At 43.6% G+C, this 15,378-nt stretch overlaps 1 protein-coding gene across 1 annotated transcript in view; it reads left to right on the top strand.

Moving 5' to 3' along the window:
* Nucleotides 1–4,889: 4,889 nt before the first annotated feature.
* LRRC56 (leucine rich repeat containing 56) overlaps nt 4,890–15,378 on the top strand; it is a 435,597-nt gene continuing 425,108 nt past the window's right edge. Inside the window, exon 1 of the mRNA XM_029582256.1 lies at nt 4,890–5,251. The gene's annotated coding sequence lies outside the window, so the exon portion shown is untranslated. The remainder of the gene's footprint in view (nt 5,252–15,378) is intronic.

Below are 15,378 nucleotides of genomic sequence, written 5' to 3'. Positions count from 1 at the left end.
GGTCCTCAACCTTTTTTCATCCGGGACACACCTGACAGATAGTTCTCACATGTGTGACACACTGAACATGTGACCGTCACAGGGCTATATGTAAACATACATTCTGCATCCACGGGAACCCCCCTTGACCTCCAACAATGGATGCAGAGCAGAACTAGGGCATTACCCATAGAACTCACCATGCAAAAAAAAGATATTCTGGTTCTGATGGCATTTCAGTAAAAGCAAAACAAACTTCCTTTACTTGCAGGTACAATAGCCCTCCTTATGAAAAGGCAATAATTTACCACTAATGCATATCCTATTGAGAAAACACAACAAATAAGATTGATACAATTGCCTACATGCTAGTAAAATACCTCACCTCGGTCACACACACAGAACCAACCTTCACCAAGTACAGAAAGACCACAAATTATAAATATGGAGACAAATTGGAATGGAAAACCAAAAAAAGCCACTCTGCATGCAGTGCAAACCTGGAGAAATGGAAAGAGAAATATAGCACCTAACACAGTCCCAGGATCTGCAATAATGCATACAAACTAACCCGCACAAAGTTACACCTGCATTATGGAACATATAACAACCCTATCTATGAAAAGGCAACACTACAAATATTAAATCAGGTCCTAAACACTAATTCACCTCCTATTAGGAAAACAGAACAAGCCAAGCTGCTATAGATCCCCACACAAAAATAATTGTAAAACTATATTAATAAATGTTTCAAAACAGCTGATGAACAGAATAAGGTCAAACAATTAAAACTCATAAAAATTATTAAAAATTGTCCAAATATCAATAAAATATTTCAAAACAGCAGACACATCACATAATAAATAATTAAAATGACAGTCAATCAAGAAAAATAAACTTAAAATGCCAGCTTTACTTACCCTCTCCAGCAACTCTCCTACTCCTTTCCCTTGAAAGCACATACCAGCTGCTGAAGCTCTGTCCTCACGGTCCTCTTTAGGGCCCACAAGTCACTCTCTCACACACACACACACCAATTAAACCCTACGACCAGTCTCTGTCTCACACAAAGACACTAGTCACCTCCCTGCCTAGTCTCTGTCTCTCACACACAACCCAGTCACCTCCCTGCCCAGTCTCTGTCTCTCACACTACCCCAGTCACCTCCCTGCCCAGTCTCTCTCACACTCACCCCAGTCACCTCCCTGCCGAGTCTTTGTCTCTCACACTTACCCCAGTCACCTCCCTACCCAATCTCTGTCTCTCACACCCCAGTCACCTCTCTGCCCAGTCTTTCTCTCACACACACCCGTCACCTCCCTGCCCAGTCTCTGTCTCTCACACACAACCCAGTCACCTTCCTGCCCAGTCTCTCTCTCTCACACACACCCCAGTCACCTCCCTGCCCAGTCTCTCTCACACACAATCCAGTCACCTCCCTTCCCAGTCTCTCACACTGACCTCAGTCACCTCCCTGCCCAGTCTCTGTCTCTCACACTCACCCCAGTCACCCCCCTGCCCAGTCTCTCTCTCATACACACCCGTCACCTCCCTGCCCAGTCTCTGTCTCTCACACACCCCAGTCACCTCCCTGCCCAATCTCTGTCTCTCCACTCACCCGTCACCTCCTTGCCCAATCTGTCTCTCACACTCACCCCAGTCACCTCCCTGCCCAGTCTCTCTCATACACAATCCAGTCACCTCCCTTCCCAGTCTCTTACACTGACCCCAGTCACCTCCCTGCCCAGTCTCTCTCTCATACACACCCGTCACCTCCCTGCCCAGTCTCTGTCTCTCACACACCCCAGTCACCTCCTTGCCCAATCTGTCTCTCACATTCACCCCAGTCACTTCCCTGCCCAGTCTCTCTCACGCACAATCCAGTCACCTCCCTTCCCAGTCTCTCACACTGACCTCAGTCACCTCCCTGCCCAGTCTCTGTCTCTCACACTCACCCCAGTCACCCCCCTGCCCAGTCTCTCTCTCTCATACACACCCATCACCTCCCTGCCCAGTCTCTGTCTCTCACACACAACCCAGTCACCTTCCTGCCCAGTCTCTCTCTCTCACACACACCCCAGTCACCTCCCTGCCCAGTCTCTCTCACACACAATCCAGTCACCTCCCTTCCCAGTCTCTCACACTGACCTCAGTCACCTCCCTGCCCAGTCTCTGTCTCTCACACTCACCCCAGTCACCCCCCTGCCCAGTCTCTCTCTCTCATACACACCCGTCACCTCCCTGCCCAGTCTCTGTCTCTCACACTCACCCCAGTCACCTCCTTGCCCAATCTGTCTCTCACACTCACCCCAGTCATCTCCCTGCCCAGTCTCTCTCACACACAATCCAGTCACCTCCCTTCCCAGTCTCTCACACTGACCTCAGTCACCTCCCTGCCCAGTCTCTGTCTCTCACACTCACCCCAGTCACCCCCCTGCCCAGTCTCTCTCTCTCACACACCCCCGTCACCTCCCTACCCAGTCTCTGTCTCTCACACACCCGTCACCTCCCTGCCCAATCTCTGTCTCTCACACTTACCCCAGTCACCTCCCTGTCCAGTCTCTGTCTCTCACACACGCTAGTCACCTCCCTGCCCAGTCTCTGTCTCTCACACACACCCCAGTCACCTCTCTGCCCAGTCTGTTTCTCACACATTATTTGCTTAGAACCCCAATGCTGTGTTCCCCTTTAATTTCGCAGTTGCAGATTTCCCAGTACTGCCGCTGCCTTTTCAGCCGCACTGAAGCAGCAAACATTTATTTTAGAAAAATATGCCACAGCACTCAAGCTTTTCTTCTGGCTGTCAGGATATCCCTAGGCTCCCGCAGCCCCCCATCTGCCAACCCCGTCATCTAGTTTAAATGCCTTATGGCATAGGATTTGAATTTATCTCTTAGGATCCCTTTTCCTGCCACAGACAGATGTAAGCCATCTTTGATATAGAGCCATAAATGGCCCCAGCCTCCAATATATCCAAAACGTTGTTCTTTACACCAAGTTTTGAGCCATGCATTGAAGTTATCTATATGGCCTAGCCTCTCTTTCCCCTTTCCATGAACAGGTAACACTTCTGAAAAGGCAATAGTCTTCGCCATGTGACTAATCTGCTTCGCCAGAGTCTGGAAATCTCTCTGTACCACTTGGATGTTTTTTCTAGCAAGGTCGTTTGTTCCCATATGGGACTGATACTTCAAGCATATCCAGCATAGCTCTCTGCTTCAATGGCAGGGGAGAAAGTCTGATACTTCACTTTTAATGCGTATTCAGCATAGATCTCTGCTTCAACGGCAGGGGAGAGTCTGATACTTCACTTTCAATGCATATCCAGCATAACTCTCTGCTTCAACAGCAGGGGGAATGAAGAAAAGTGGATCTATATACAGACAACAACCAACAAGGACTGAATTATTTAGTCTGGGTAAACAAATAAGCATGGGTGTAGCTTGCTTATTGCGGCGGTTACTACCCCTAACTAATTAAGCTAGATATTTCACTTAGATGCAGTTCCAACACTGCTCTCTACATTAATGGTGGGGGTGGAAGGGAAATAGAACCAAAAGGTTACTAAGAGCCAAGAGTAACAGATAAGTATGAGAAAAAAGTGTGAAGCTTGCTGGGCAGACTGGATGGGCTGTTTGGTCTTCTTCTGCCCTCATTTCTATCTTTCTATGATGATAATATCAACTTCAGAGTCCTTGCTTTCTTCTTTGATTGCATTGACTATTTGAATAGCTTTTCTACTGGCAGATGATCTGGGAAAGCTTTTTACTATAGTGTTTCCCTTGAAAAGAGTTCCCAAATTAGTGCCTCTGATGACTGAGTTACCCAACAGAATGAGCATTTTTTTATGGTTGTTGATTGTATTATGGAATTTCTGCGTGCATTGGGTTTCTTCTTTCTTTTCAGATACCATGTCAATCTCCATTGCTTCTGCTTTTTCAGTTCATACTTGTGTCACTTGAGGAAGCATGTGTCTCCACATCACAGGGTTTACTCTACCCCCATGGCCCTTTTCCTTGCAATCTCCTCTGCCATGGCCCCTTTTCCTTTCCTTACTTGCTCCCACCATGGATCCTTTCCTTTCTTATCCCCTGCCATGGCTTCTTTTCATCCCTGCTGCCTCTCTTGGTTTCTTTCCCTCATCTCCCCATTGCCCCTTTTCCTCTGCCTCTCCCGTCCCCTTTCCTCCCCTTCCTCCAATCATGGCCCCCCTTCCTTCCTTTCCCTCCCTCCATTCCCCTTTTCCTTCCCTTTTACCCCATGGTACCTTTCCAGCCCCCACCTCTCCATAGCTCCTCCCCCCCCCCCATGGACCCTTTCCTTCCCTTCTCTCCATGGCCCCTTCCGGATTCTATCTTTTCCGAACTCCCACCTCCTCCCCGAGTCCTTTGCTCACCCTCCATGGTCTCTTCCCAGGTGTTTTCTAACCCTTCCTTCCTTTGGTTGTTCTTAGGCACTGCTGTCATAGCAACTCAATCAGTAATGCTCGGCGCAACATGTAAGGCACTCGCAGGTTCTGCAGTAGCCTACGCGTTTCCTTGGCAACAGAAAGTCCTGCTGGTTAAGGGGGCGGGGCTGCCGCCGTGCTTGTGAGTGCGTTTCGGCTGCTGAGGGTTTTGGCCCCCGCCGCTGATAGGTTGAACTGAAGTCCACGGTTGCGTCTTTTTTTGGCTTCGGGGATCCGTCTGTGACGTGAGAGGCAAGGCTGACGAAAGGCCGGAGACGGGGGTCTTTGTGTTGGTGACGTCAGTGGCACGCTTTGTCGCGCGGCCTCACCGGACGCCATTTTTTGGTGATTGGGAGTCAGGGCTCCGAGGTCGCTTAGTCCATCCTTGCACGCCCTTGTCTTGGGGTTTGTGTGCTGGTGCCATGATGTTAAGAAGTTCAGTGCCTAGGGCTCAGGTCAGTGTAAGGTTGAAGTGGGGAGAGGATGGAAGAAGAGGAGGTTAGGGAACAGAAAAGGGTAGCAATGGTGTAAGGAAAACATACAGTCGGAGCATTGCTGGGCAGTGTTTGAAAGGGGAAATGCTGCAGCCCAACTAATCTTACTGTTTGATTGTTATTAACCAGTGTTTAAGGTTTTGTGGCACAAAAAGTGAGGCAGAACTGAATGAATTTTGCAATAGGACTATAAATAATTGGGTTATCCACTTTTCCTGAAGCGTCATAATACAATTGTATGGCCATGGGTTGGTAATAAGTTTGTGGAAGGAAGAATAACCGAAAAGGCACCAAGAAAATTTGAATGCAGTTCAGACACGGTTACTAACAGGTATGAGCATGTACATTTCATCTGAGTATACACTGTGGACCATAGAAATGTTAAGTGGTAGCAGTAGATTAGTAAATAGATGCCTTCCATATGTGCCATGTTTTGACTTTGAGAAGGTTAGCCGTGTTAATGATATGAAGTAGATAAGAGGCTGGTGTGACTAACCGATTTGAGACATGGGCTTCTGAGCACAAGAGTTTAAACTTAATTTAAATGCAACTGATTAGTGGACCTGCGTCCTCTTAAAGCTCAAGACTGAATAAATGAGTCTGTAAGGTGTCACCAGCCTTTGTGTTCCTTTTTTTTTTTTTTTTTTGCTGAAACTAGCTTTATTTCTCGCTAGCTGTCAGAAGAACTGCATGATGGAGAAGCTGAATTCCTAGGAGTGTATTTGAAAAATTATAAATTTGTAGATAAGGCTTTTTGTTTGCAGGAAGTTAATACTATTAGTAGTAGGGAGACTATTGCAATCAAAATGTCTCCAAACACTAAGAACTATTCTTATTATATACACTGTAAATAAGAGGAGGTTGGGAAATTATAGAAACTGCAAGGCATAAAAAAAAACAAACAGTAGAAGGCTGGTTCCTTCCCCCAAAGAGCTTACAATGTAGACATGAGGGTGGATGTAATGAGCATACATGATAGTAATACATGAACAGGCATATGCTGCTAACCTAGTAGAAGGGGTGCATTTAACAGGAAGGACTTGCATGTTGAGAGGATGTGTGGTGATAAAGATTTATGTAATCCATAAGACAGAATAAGGCATTTGCAGATCACAGGTGATACGAAAGAATACAGTGATGAGTTATGAGAGGATGGATTGCAGAGGTTAGGTGGGGAGAAAAAAATGAGTTTTGAGAGAGTGGGGCACGGAAGTCACAGGTAGCCACAAATTCCCAGTGTTAACGCTAATATTTAAATCTAGGGGAAAGCCAACAGTTGCTCTATAGTGCAAGGTCTGGAGTGAGGTATCTTCTAAGGATGGTGGCATAACAGTGAAGTTAGAATGTCCTGGATAGGTTGTGATAAAAGCTCAAGTAGCCCAGGTGGAATTAAACAATAGACAATACAGATAATTTAGAATATTTCATAATTAACAACTAATAAGCAGGTGGTACAAATATACTTTAAATTGCCTGTATGCAAATAACCAAAAATCTAAAAATTAAGATTGAAGAGCTCTGAGGATATAGACATAGCATATTGAGACATGGTTGCAGGAGGATAACAGTTAGGACACTGTGATACCAGGGTACAAATTATACTGTCAGGGTAGATCACATTTGTGGAAAAATATGTTAAGGATGGCTAGGGACCTTTATTTTAATTTTTTTTCTTTTTCCAGGGAATTTATCAATGATTTATTATAATTAACAAAAGTGGGAGATGATCAGGAAGAAAGGCCAATTTTTTTCCAACTGACTTTCTCCTATTTTTGTTTATAATCACTGAGAAATTCCTGGAAAAATAAAATAACTAAAAATGAAGGTCCCTAAGGATGATACAGAATCAATCAGGAAAAGTCTTGTGGAATTTTTATAGATAGAAATTCCATATGTGAATGGGTGTATAGTACTTCCCACCTGGCGAGAATGAAGAATCAGACAGTGAAATGTTAACAAATTAGAAAGGCAAACAAAATTGGTAACCATTTATTGGAGATTAGTTGCCCCTAATATTGATTTGGTAAATGTTTTCTCAGGACATGCAGGAGAAGTAAAATTTCTAGATGCCATAAATGACAGCTTCATGGAGCAGCTTTGTGTCGGTCCCCGCTTCTTACCTAAATGAGAATGCTGATCAAATTTCCATTTGGAATGAGTTTGACAACACTTCCATTATGGAGACTTCTCAAAACATTTCAAAGTTAAATCCCTCATACTGTTCTTGAACCCTCGTAGTATTTCAATTCTGAAAACAGCTAAGGACACTCTTGCGCCAGCTTTGTGTGCTTTGGTAAATCCTGTCTTTTCCCAAGGTAATCTACCAGCATTACTGAAGAGAACTGTTGTAAGACCTCAGTTTAAAAAAAAAATGGCAGTGATGAGTCCAATCCTAACAATTACCGACCAATCTCTTCATGGTCATTCTTGGCTAAGCTAATTGAAACTGTGGTATTGACTCAATAACATATTTCATTGAAGGAAAACAGGTACTTGACCGATACCAGCATGGGTTTAGAAAATCTCACAGTACTGAATTGTTAATACCTTCTTTACTACATATCCTACATAGAGGCCTTGATGCAGGTCATAGCTACATTCTAGTCTCTTTAGACATTTCCGCAGCCTTTGATACTAAAGACACTCCATCTCAATGTACTGTCTAAGAATGCGGCATAGCTGGCTCTGTCTTACATTGGTTCTTTTCTTTCTCGGCGTACGCAGCATGTTGAATTCAGTAATCATTGTTCAAACTGGTTAGTCATTGTTATCGGGGTTCCGCAAGGCTTGGCTTTATCGGCAATATTCTTCAGTCTTTACTTAGCTCTGTTATGTAAAATTCTTGCCAGCCTCTGCAATGGATACAAACTTTACGCTGACAATATTCAATTTTTTGTCTGTGTTCGCCCATCCTGATCAGAAACAATAGAGCTTGTACAGATTTGCTTCTCAACTATTCAGAAATGTTTTTTCTACAATAAACTGACTAAACATCTCTAAAACTTAATTTCCTCTAATCCAAAGATCTCACTCTAAAATACAACACACATCCATTACCATAGAAAACATTGGCTTCTCTTTGAGTACGAATATAATAAATTTAGGTGCATTACTTGATTCTTCTTTAACTTTTCAGACAGCTGAGGGGGGATATGATAGAGGTGTTTAAAATCATGAGAGGTCTAGAATGGTTAAATGTGAATCGGTTATTTACTCTTTTGGATAATAGAAGGACTAGGGGGGCACTCCATGAAGTTAGCATGTGGCACATTTAAAACTAATTGGAGAAAGTTATTTTTCACTCAACGCACAATTAAACTCTGGAATTTGTTGCCAGGGGATATTGTTAGTGTAGCTGGGTTTAAAAAAGGATTGGATAAGTTCTTGGAGGAGAAGTCCATTACCTGCTATTAATTAAGTTGACTTAGAAAATAGCCACTGCTAATACTAGCAACTGTAAAATGGGATAGATTTAGTTTTTGGGAACTTGCCAGGTTCTTATGGCCTGGATTGGCCACTGTTGGAGACAGGGTGCTGGGCTTCATGGACCCTTGGTCTGACCCAGTATAGCATGTTCTTACACGCTGCCAGAGATATATACACACATGGGCCTTTGACAACTGGCAGAGTGTCTGACAAAGAGAGAGATACATGCATGCAATACACAGGAAAAGTGACATTGGTTTGTTTAGGTGCTGACTAGTGAGAGTCTCATCCTTGCACATAAAGCATGTAATCATGGTCCTTGCACATAAAGCAAGGACCATGATTACATGGTCCTTGCAACAGTTGAAGATTGTGATATGTGCACCAAGTTAGTTGAATCAGCAGGAGCTTCCACAAACGTTAACAAGGTTTGTGGACTTGATGGCTACTGTTTGCAAGGAGTACATCTAGAAAGGCAATTGTTTCTGGTGGCACTGGCTTCAGTAATCCTTGAATGGTTGCAGCAAGCCCAGCTGAAAGCATAAGATGTGTTCCCTAATAAAGGGGTGCACAAATGGGGGATGTGGCACAGCGAAACGAGTTTCCAGTGGGCCACGAATGTCGTACCACAGGGAAAGGTTCATATGGCCGACAATTGGACTTGATCCCACTGGCGGCCGAAAAACGGAGAGGCTGTGCAGCTGCCAGTGGACCTCATCCTACTGGCGGCTGAGCAGAGAAGGACACCCTGTTTGTTCAGGCCCGTGGTATTAGAACTTGTGAGAGTAGCACTTTCTCTATGCTGATCTCGCAGTGCATGAGATCAGCATGGAGAAAGTGCTAGTCCCACCAATTTTTAATATTTCGGTGGGCTTTAGTGCCAGAAGGAGCAACAAGCAATTTCCTAGCTTGTAGCCAGATGGACTCAGGACCAATAGGTATTGTGCCCTCCTGATAGCAGATGGGAGACTGAGTCAGATTTCAAAGCTGACGTCACTCTACATATACCCGTGCAGTAAGCTTAGCTCTCTTATGACATTCGCTGTCTCCCTCTTCGTAATTGGTTGATTCCATTTCTGTAACCCTTCTTCCCCCACCTGGGGTAAAATTAACTTAGACTTAAATTTGTCTCTTATTAAGAAATCCTCCGCTTTCGCAGAATAGAAATCTTGATGAAACTCCCGGAAAACTTTCCCTATCCCCTTAGCATCGCTCTCCTGTGGTATCTTTTAAACCTTTGATATGCACTGAGCCTCTCTGTACTCTTTACCAAATTTGCCAATAACCTTCCAGACTTATTGCCACGCCGATTGATTGTATTTTAAAGAAAAGGGGAGTTTAGTGCACGCTGATGCAGGTGATCATTTAACAGTTTTTGCGAAGTCACAAACTCCTCCCGTACTTAGCACGCCCAGGGTCAGCAAAACGCTGCTTACAAACACTCATGCTTAGTGAGTTGTAAAAAAAAAAACAAAAAAAAAACCCTCCTGTTTTTACGCTTAGGGGAGATATAACTTATATTTTCTGCTCTCATGACAGTTTTTGCTGTTTCCCAATATAAACAGGGTTTCCCGATGTTGGTTATAAAATTCATAATCCCACCATTTGTCTTCCAGATAGGAACGAAAGGGTATATCATTAAGCCATATGGGCATCCTCCAGAACAGAGATTTAGAAGCAGAAGTCTGGTGAAAAAAGGTACATTGCACCGGGCAATGGTCAGATATAACTAAAGAACCAATCATGGTTCTTGAAATGTGCTGGAATTGCTCTTCACTGAGCAGTATATAATCTATATGGGTCTTTGTCTTATGTGCCCTCTCAAAATGAGCGAAATCTTTGTCGCCTGGGTGAAAGTCCCCCAGATAGCGAGAGGACTCATAGTGGAGCACATAAAATTAACCCCTTTATTGCTAGTAGCTGACATTGATTTGGAAACATGGCACCTATCCATGGCAGGATCAGCTATAAAATTAGTCTCCCCCCATGATAATGGGTGCAGGTCCCAGATCATGTAAGCAGGTAATTAACTCAGTTAGGAATTATGCTAAGTATTGGCATAAATGGAAGCCAGGATTTACCTCTCTTTCAAATAATTTCCCCTTTACCATCGCATAATGTCCCTCAGGTTCAGCTTTAACCCATTCCATTTGAAAGGATACGCGTATATTAATGAGAACAGCTACCCCGCATCTTTTAGAGTTGCCTTGTGCTGAGAACACTTGATACCCAGTGGCGACAAAGCTTCTTGTGTTCCTGATCTAGCATGGAGTCTCTTGTAAAAAGATAATACTCCCCTTGAGTCTTTTTATTTGTGGAAGCACTTTCTCCTGTTTGACTGGGGTTCACAACCTTGCTACATTCCAGGAAACCAATGGGGTCCCTATACCAAACCTCACTCGCCCAATGCATGAGATATATCCAGATAGAGCCAGAGAGACTAAACTGTCTCAAATCGAGCTCCAGTCTCCCGCTTTTGAAAAGATAGTAAGTGGCCAAAACCTAGAACTGTCAAAAGAACAACATTCTGTGAGTCAAAAAAATTGACTTTAATAGATTTGTCAGTAGTTTTGAAATACTTATTCTTTTATTAGTATGATTCTATTATAATTGATGCTTTATGTTTCTTAATTTTGTTTTATGAGGAACGATGGTTCTGTTTTTCCATTGTTACACACAGTCTGGCTTTTTGGGGTTTCCATTTCAGTTTTTTGTTTGCATATTGCTGGTTCTAATTTGTTATCCTTTATTCTGTACTAGCGGACCCCTGCCACATGTTGCAGTGGCTGAGTCAGATTCTTTGCCTCCCTCCCCCTTCCCCTTGCTCATTTAGCTCAGTCACTCATCCTCTTCCCCCCTTCCCTTCCCTGTCCCCACTCCAGCTCTGTCCCCTCACACTCACCTCTCCCCTCATTCTTCCTCCCCTGACAGTTACCTCCCTCCTCATTCTCCCTCCCCTCACTGTCACCTCAGTGTCTCCCCACCTGGTGAGGGCTGTTTTGTAACCTTTCGGAGATGGTGCACATTTTGTGTATGTGTTTGTGTGTGCCCTCCCCCTTTGCACCCCAAAGTAATCCCCACAGAAACGTTGTGTTTATATAAGCCTCCCCCACCCTCCCTTCCCCCCCCAGGCTGGTGAAATAGACTAACCCACAAGAGTTGCAGAATCTCAGAACTGCCCCCCCCCCCCCCGCAGGCCCGACGATACCTTTCAAAAATGGTAGTCTGTGGAGCGGGCGTTCGTTCCAGCATGGAAGTATTGGCGCCGGGCCCTCGAGGTGGAGCAATTGGAGCGGTCGTCTCGCTCAGATAGTAAGGGCGAAGGTGCGCCAGTTGCCAGTTCAGAAAATGGCGTCGACGGGCCCTCGCCCTTACTATGTCACATGGGCTACTGCCGCTATTGGCGTTCCCGAGTGTCCTAGTAAGGGAAAGAGCCGTTGGCGCCATTTTGATTGCTGGCAGCCGACTGCCGTAGTGTATGCGATGTCTCCCGGAGCGGTGTTGCCCCCCCACCCGCTGGAGCAGCCCGAACTATTCTGCAATTTTCCGTGCGTTCGGAGGTTGAGGGCAGTAAGTAGAAAAGTAATGTGCGTGAGGGGTGTGAGGAGGGTGTTTGTGTGTGAGTTCGTAGGGTGTAGGAATTGAAAACATGTGGCATGTGAGTGGCCTCCCGGTGTAGCATGCTGGTATTTAGTGGGTTTTTGTGTGTGTTTTTGAGGGTGTGTGAAATAAGTACAATTGGCATGTGTGCGGAGGGGTGTGAGGAGGGTGGATTTGTGTTTGCTCAGAGGGTGTGTGAATCGCAAACATTGGTCATGTGTGTGTGGGGTGTGAGCGTTTGTGCAAGGTGTAAGAGCTTCCGCTTACGTCCACCAGATGTCACTGTTTTGTGGAACCAAATTTAAAACTTTACCAGCCCCCGGTATGACATATATGTAATGTAAGTGTAGAAGATCCTTGCCGTATGTGAGGTGAAACTTGTGTCCAAATTTGAACGCAATTGGTTAAGTGGTTGCTGAGATTAGCGATTTGGTACAAACTATTTAATATTTTTATTTATAAAGATTTGTGAGGATCTGTGTCTGCTTTGTGTGTATGACCAAAGGGAGAGATTTTACTAGTATGTAGTGTCTGTGTAGGGATCTATAGCAATCGAGTTTTAATTTCCCCAGTAGGTGCTGTATTTGTATTTTGGGACTCAGTGTAATATTTACAGTGCTGCTTTATCACAGGTAGGGTTCTTTTTTGAGTGCTTGGTGTTATTAGTGTTATGTTATAAGTTTGCAGTATAGGTTTTGAATGTCTTTTTTTACAATGTGTCCTGCAGTGGAAGGAGTTTGTGCTGCTGTAACTATGAGGTGCCTGTCTGGATATGGTGTGATATCTGCTTCTCTTTGTGTTTTGTGTATATCTGATTGCTCTTATCAGCAACCTGAAGAAAATCAAAACTGGAATTTTGAGCTTCTGTCTGGCAGTGTGCCTGCTATTTGGCAAATGGTTCAATAGCTGATTAGTGAGAAACTGACACGTGTGTGTGTGTGTGTGTGTGTGTGTGTATATTTTAGATAGAAGATGTAACCCAACTTTGGGTGGCCAATAAATTGTAAGGATGGAAGGTGGGGCGAGGCTCAAAGTTTACTCATCTCTGCCCTAATAGATGTCTCAGGTCAGGGAGCTCTTATTTATTTATTTATTTAACACTTTTTTATACCGACCTTCATAGTAAATAAACCATATCGGATCGGTTTACATAAAACAAGGGAATAACAGAAGCAATAAATAAAAGTAATTAACAAGAGAAGAGAATAAGGTAAAGTTACATTTAACAAGGAGTAAATAACTTGGGAAGCTTAAGAGCTGGAAGAAAGTTAAAGGCCAAAAAATAATTAAAGAAGCATAATCCAAAAGGAATTTGGATTAGAGCAAAAGATGCTTTAATCAGTAAGTGCCAGAGTTCTTAGTTTGAAAGGTTGTAGGACTTTAATCTTCTACGTCCAAGTGAGGAAAAAGAAGACTAAGGGTTGTCTGGAGGATCATCGAAGGCTTGGTGGAATAGCCATGTCTTAAGTTTTTTTCTGAAAGTAATGAGACAGGGTTCTAGTCGGAGGCTTGAAGGAATGTTGTTCCAAATAGATGGACCTGCTATTGAAAAAGCTCGGTCTTTGGTCGAAGAAAGGCGTGATGCTTTAGTTGGGGGGTAATTCAAAGAACCTTTATGATTATCTCTAATTGGCCTGTTGGAGGAATGAAGTTTGAAGGGTAATTCAAGGCTGAGATGGAGTTGGTGGTGGATGGATTTATGTATTAGGGTGATTGCTTTGTAAAGGATTCTAAAATTTACTGGTAGCCAATGTAGGTTTCTGAGGATGGGTGAGATGTGATTTCCTCGGCTGGTGTTAGTCAGTAATCTCGCTGCAGCATTTTGTATCATCTGAAGCGGTTTAGTGGTCGATTTGGGTAGGCCAAGGAGGAGGGCACTGCAATAGTCTATCTTGGAGAATAACAACGCCTGGAGTACTGTTCTGAAATCTTTGAAAAAAGAAGTGGCTTGAGTCGTTTCAGAACCTGGAGTCTGTAAAAGCAGTCTTTGGATGTAGTATTAACCATTTTCTTAAGGTTTAGTCTATTATCCAGAATTACTCCTAGATCTCTCACCTGCTTATGAGTGATGAATGCGTTGTGAGGGTATGGTATGGGAATATTTTCTTCATTTGCAGAGATGAGGAGGAGCTCCGTCTTCGAAGAGTTAAATACCAGATTTAATCTATTGAGGAGGTTAGTGATAGATATAAGGCAGTTATTCCAGTGGGAAAGTGCTTTTGAAATAGATTCAGTAATAGGAATAAGAATCTGTACATCGTCTGCATACAGATAATGAATTAAATTGAGGTCGGATAGCAATTGGCAAAGGGGTAGGAGGTAAATATTAAAAAGGGTTGGGGAAAGGGAAGATCCTTGTGGTACGCCTAAGTTGGATTTTGTTAATGGCGATTCTTTGTTGTTGATTTTAACTTTGAAGGTTCTATTGTAAAGGAAAGATTTGAACCAACTATGGGCAGATCCTGAGATACCAATGTCTGTTAGGCGATCCAGAAGAATGGAGTGGTTGACGGTGTCAAACGCCGCGGAGATGTCCAACAGGACTAATAAAAAGGAGTAGCCTTTGTCAAGACCCATTATAATATGATCAGAAAGTGAGATAAGGAGGGTTTCCGTGCTGCGGAAGCCATATTGTGAGGGGTGTAGGATATTATTATCTTCCAGGTATTCTGAAAGCTGGGTGTTTACCAGCTTTTCTGTTATTTTGGCTAAAAATGGCAAATTAGAGATGGGTCTGAAATTGGCAGGTACATTAGGGTCTAGATTGTGTTTCTTGAGAAGGGGTTTGAGTGACGCGGTTTTTAGGCTGACAGGGTAACTTCCTTGCGTTAAAAAGCAATTTATGATACTTGTTAAAGGTTTTGCGATCGTATTTGGAATGAGAAGCAGGAGATTTGAAGGAATAATATCTGCAGGATGGCTAGATGGTTTTTGTCTTTTTAGAAGGGATTCAATCTCTTTAACAGAAATTGATTGGAAGCTTTCAAGTTTGGCTCCCTTGCTTGATTGAGGATTCTTGTCTGAAGTAAGAGGTAGAGTATTTGGTGGAAGAAGGGCAAGCGTATTCATGAAAATCTTGCAGATTTTCATGTCATTAGAATGTATAGTTGCCAGTTGCTCTGGATCAAGATGCATGGCTTCAGTGTGATTCACCTAAGACACCATTTTAGACAGGTGGAATGAAGCCTCCATATAGGCATCACACATCACTTGATGCCCCTGGGGAACTGTAATTAATCTCTTTGTAGTGCTTGGAACATGTTCATCAGCAGTATGGGTTTCTTCCTAATGTCCCATAGTTGTGAGTTACATAACCATTCTTAGTAAGCACACACGAAAGAACCCTGCAGAGAACTATTCAGTATGTGCAAAGGATGGTCTTTGGAGCTATAATAGAACCACATTATGTATCACATTAATGTCCTTTATAGC

This window comes from Rhinatrema bivittatum, chromosome 17 (assembly GCF_901001135.1).
Source record: "Rhinatrema bivittatum chromosome 17, aRhiBiv1.1, whole genome shotgun sequence".
Classification (NCBI taxonomy): Eukaryota; Metazoa; Chordata; class Amphibia; order Gymnophiona; family Rhinatrematidae; genus Rhinatrema; species Rhinatrema bivittatum.
The sequence above is the reverse complement of the archived record's forward strand: the minus strand, read 5'-3'. Positions and strand labels throughout refer to the sequence as shown.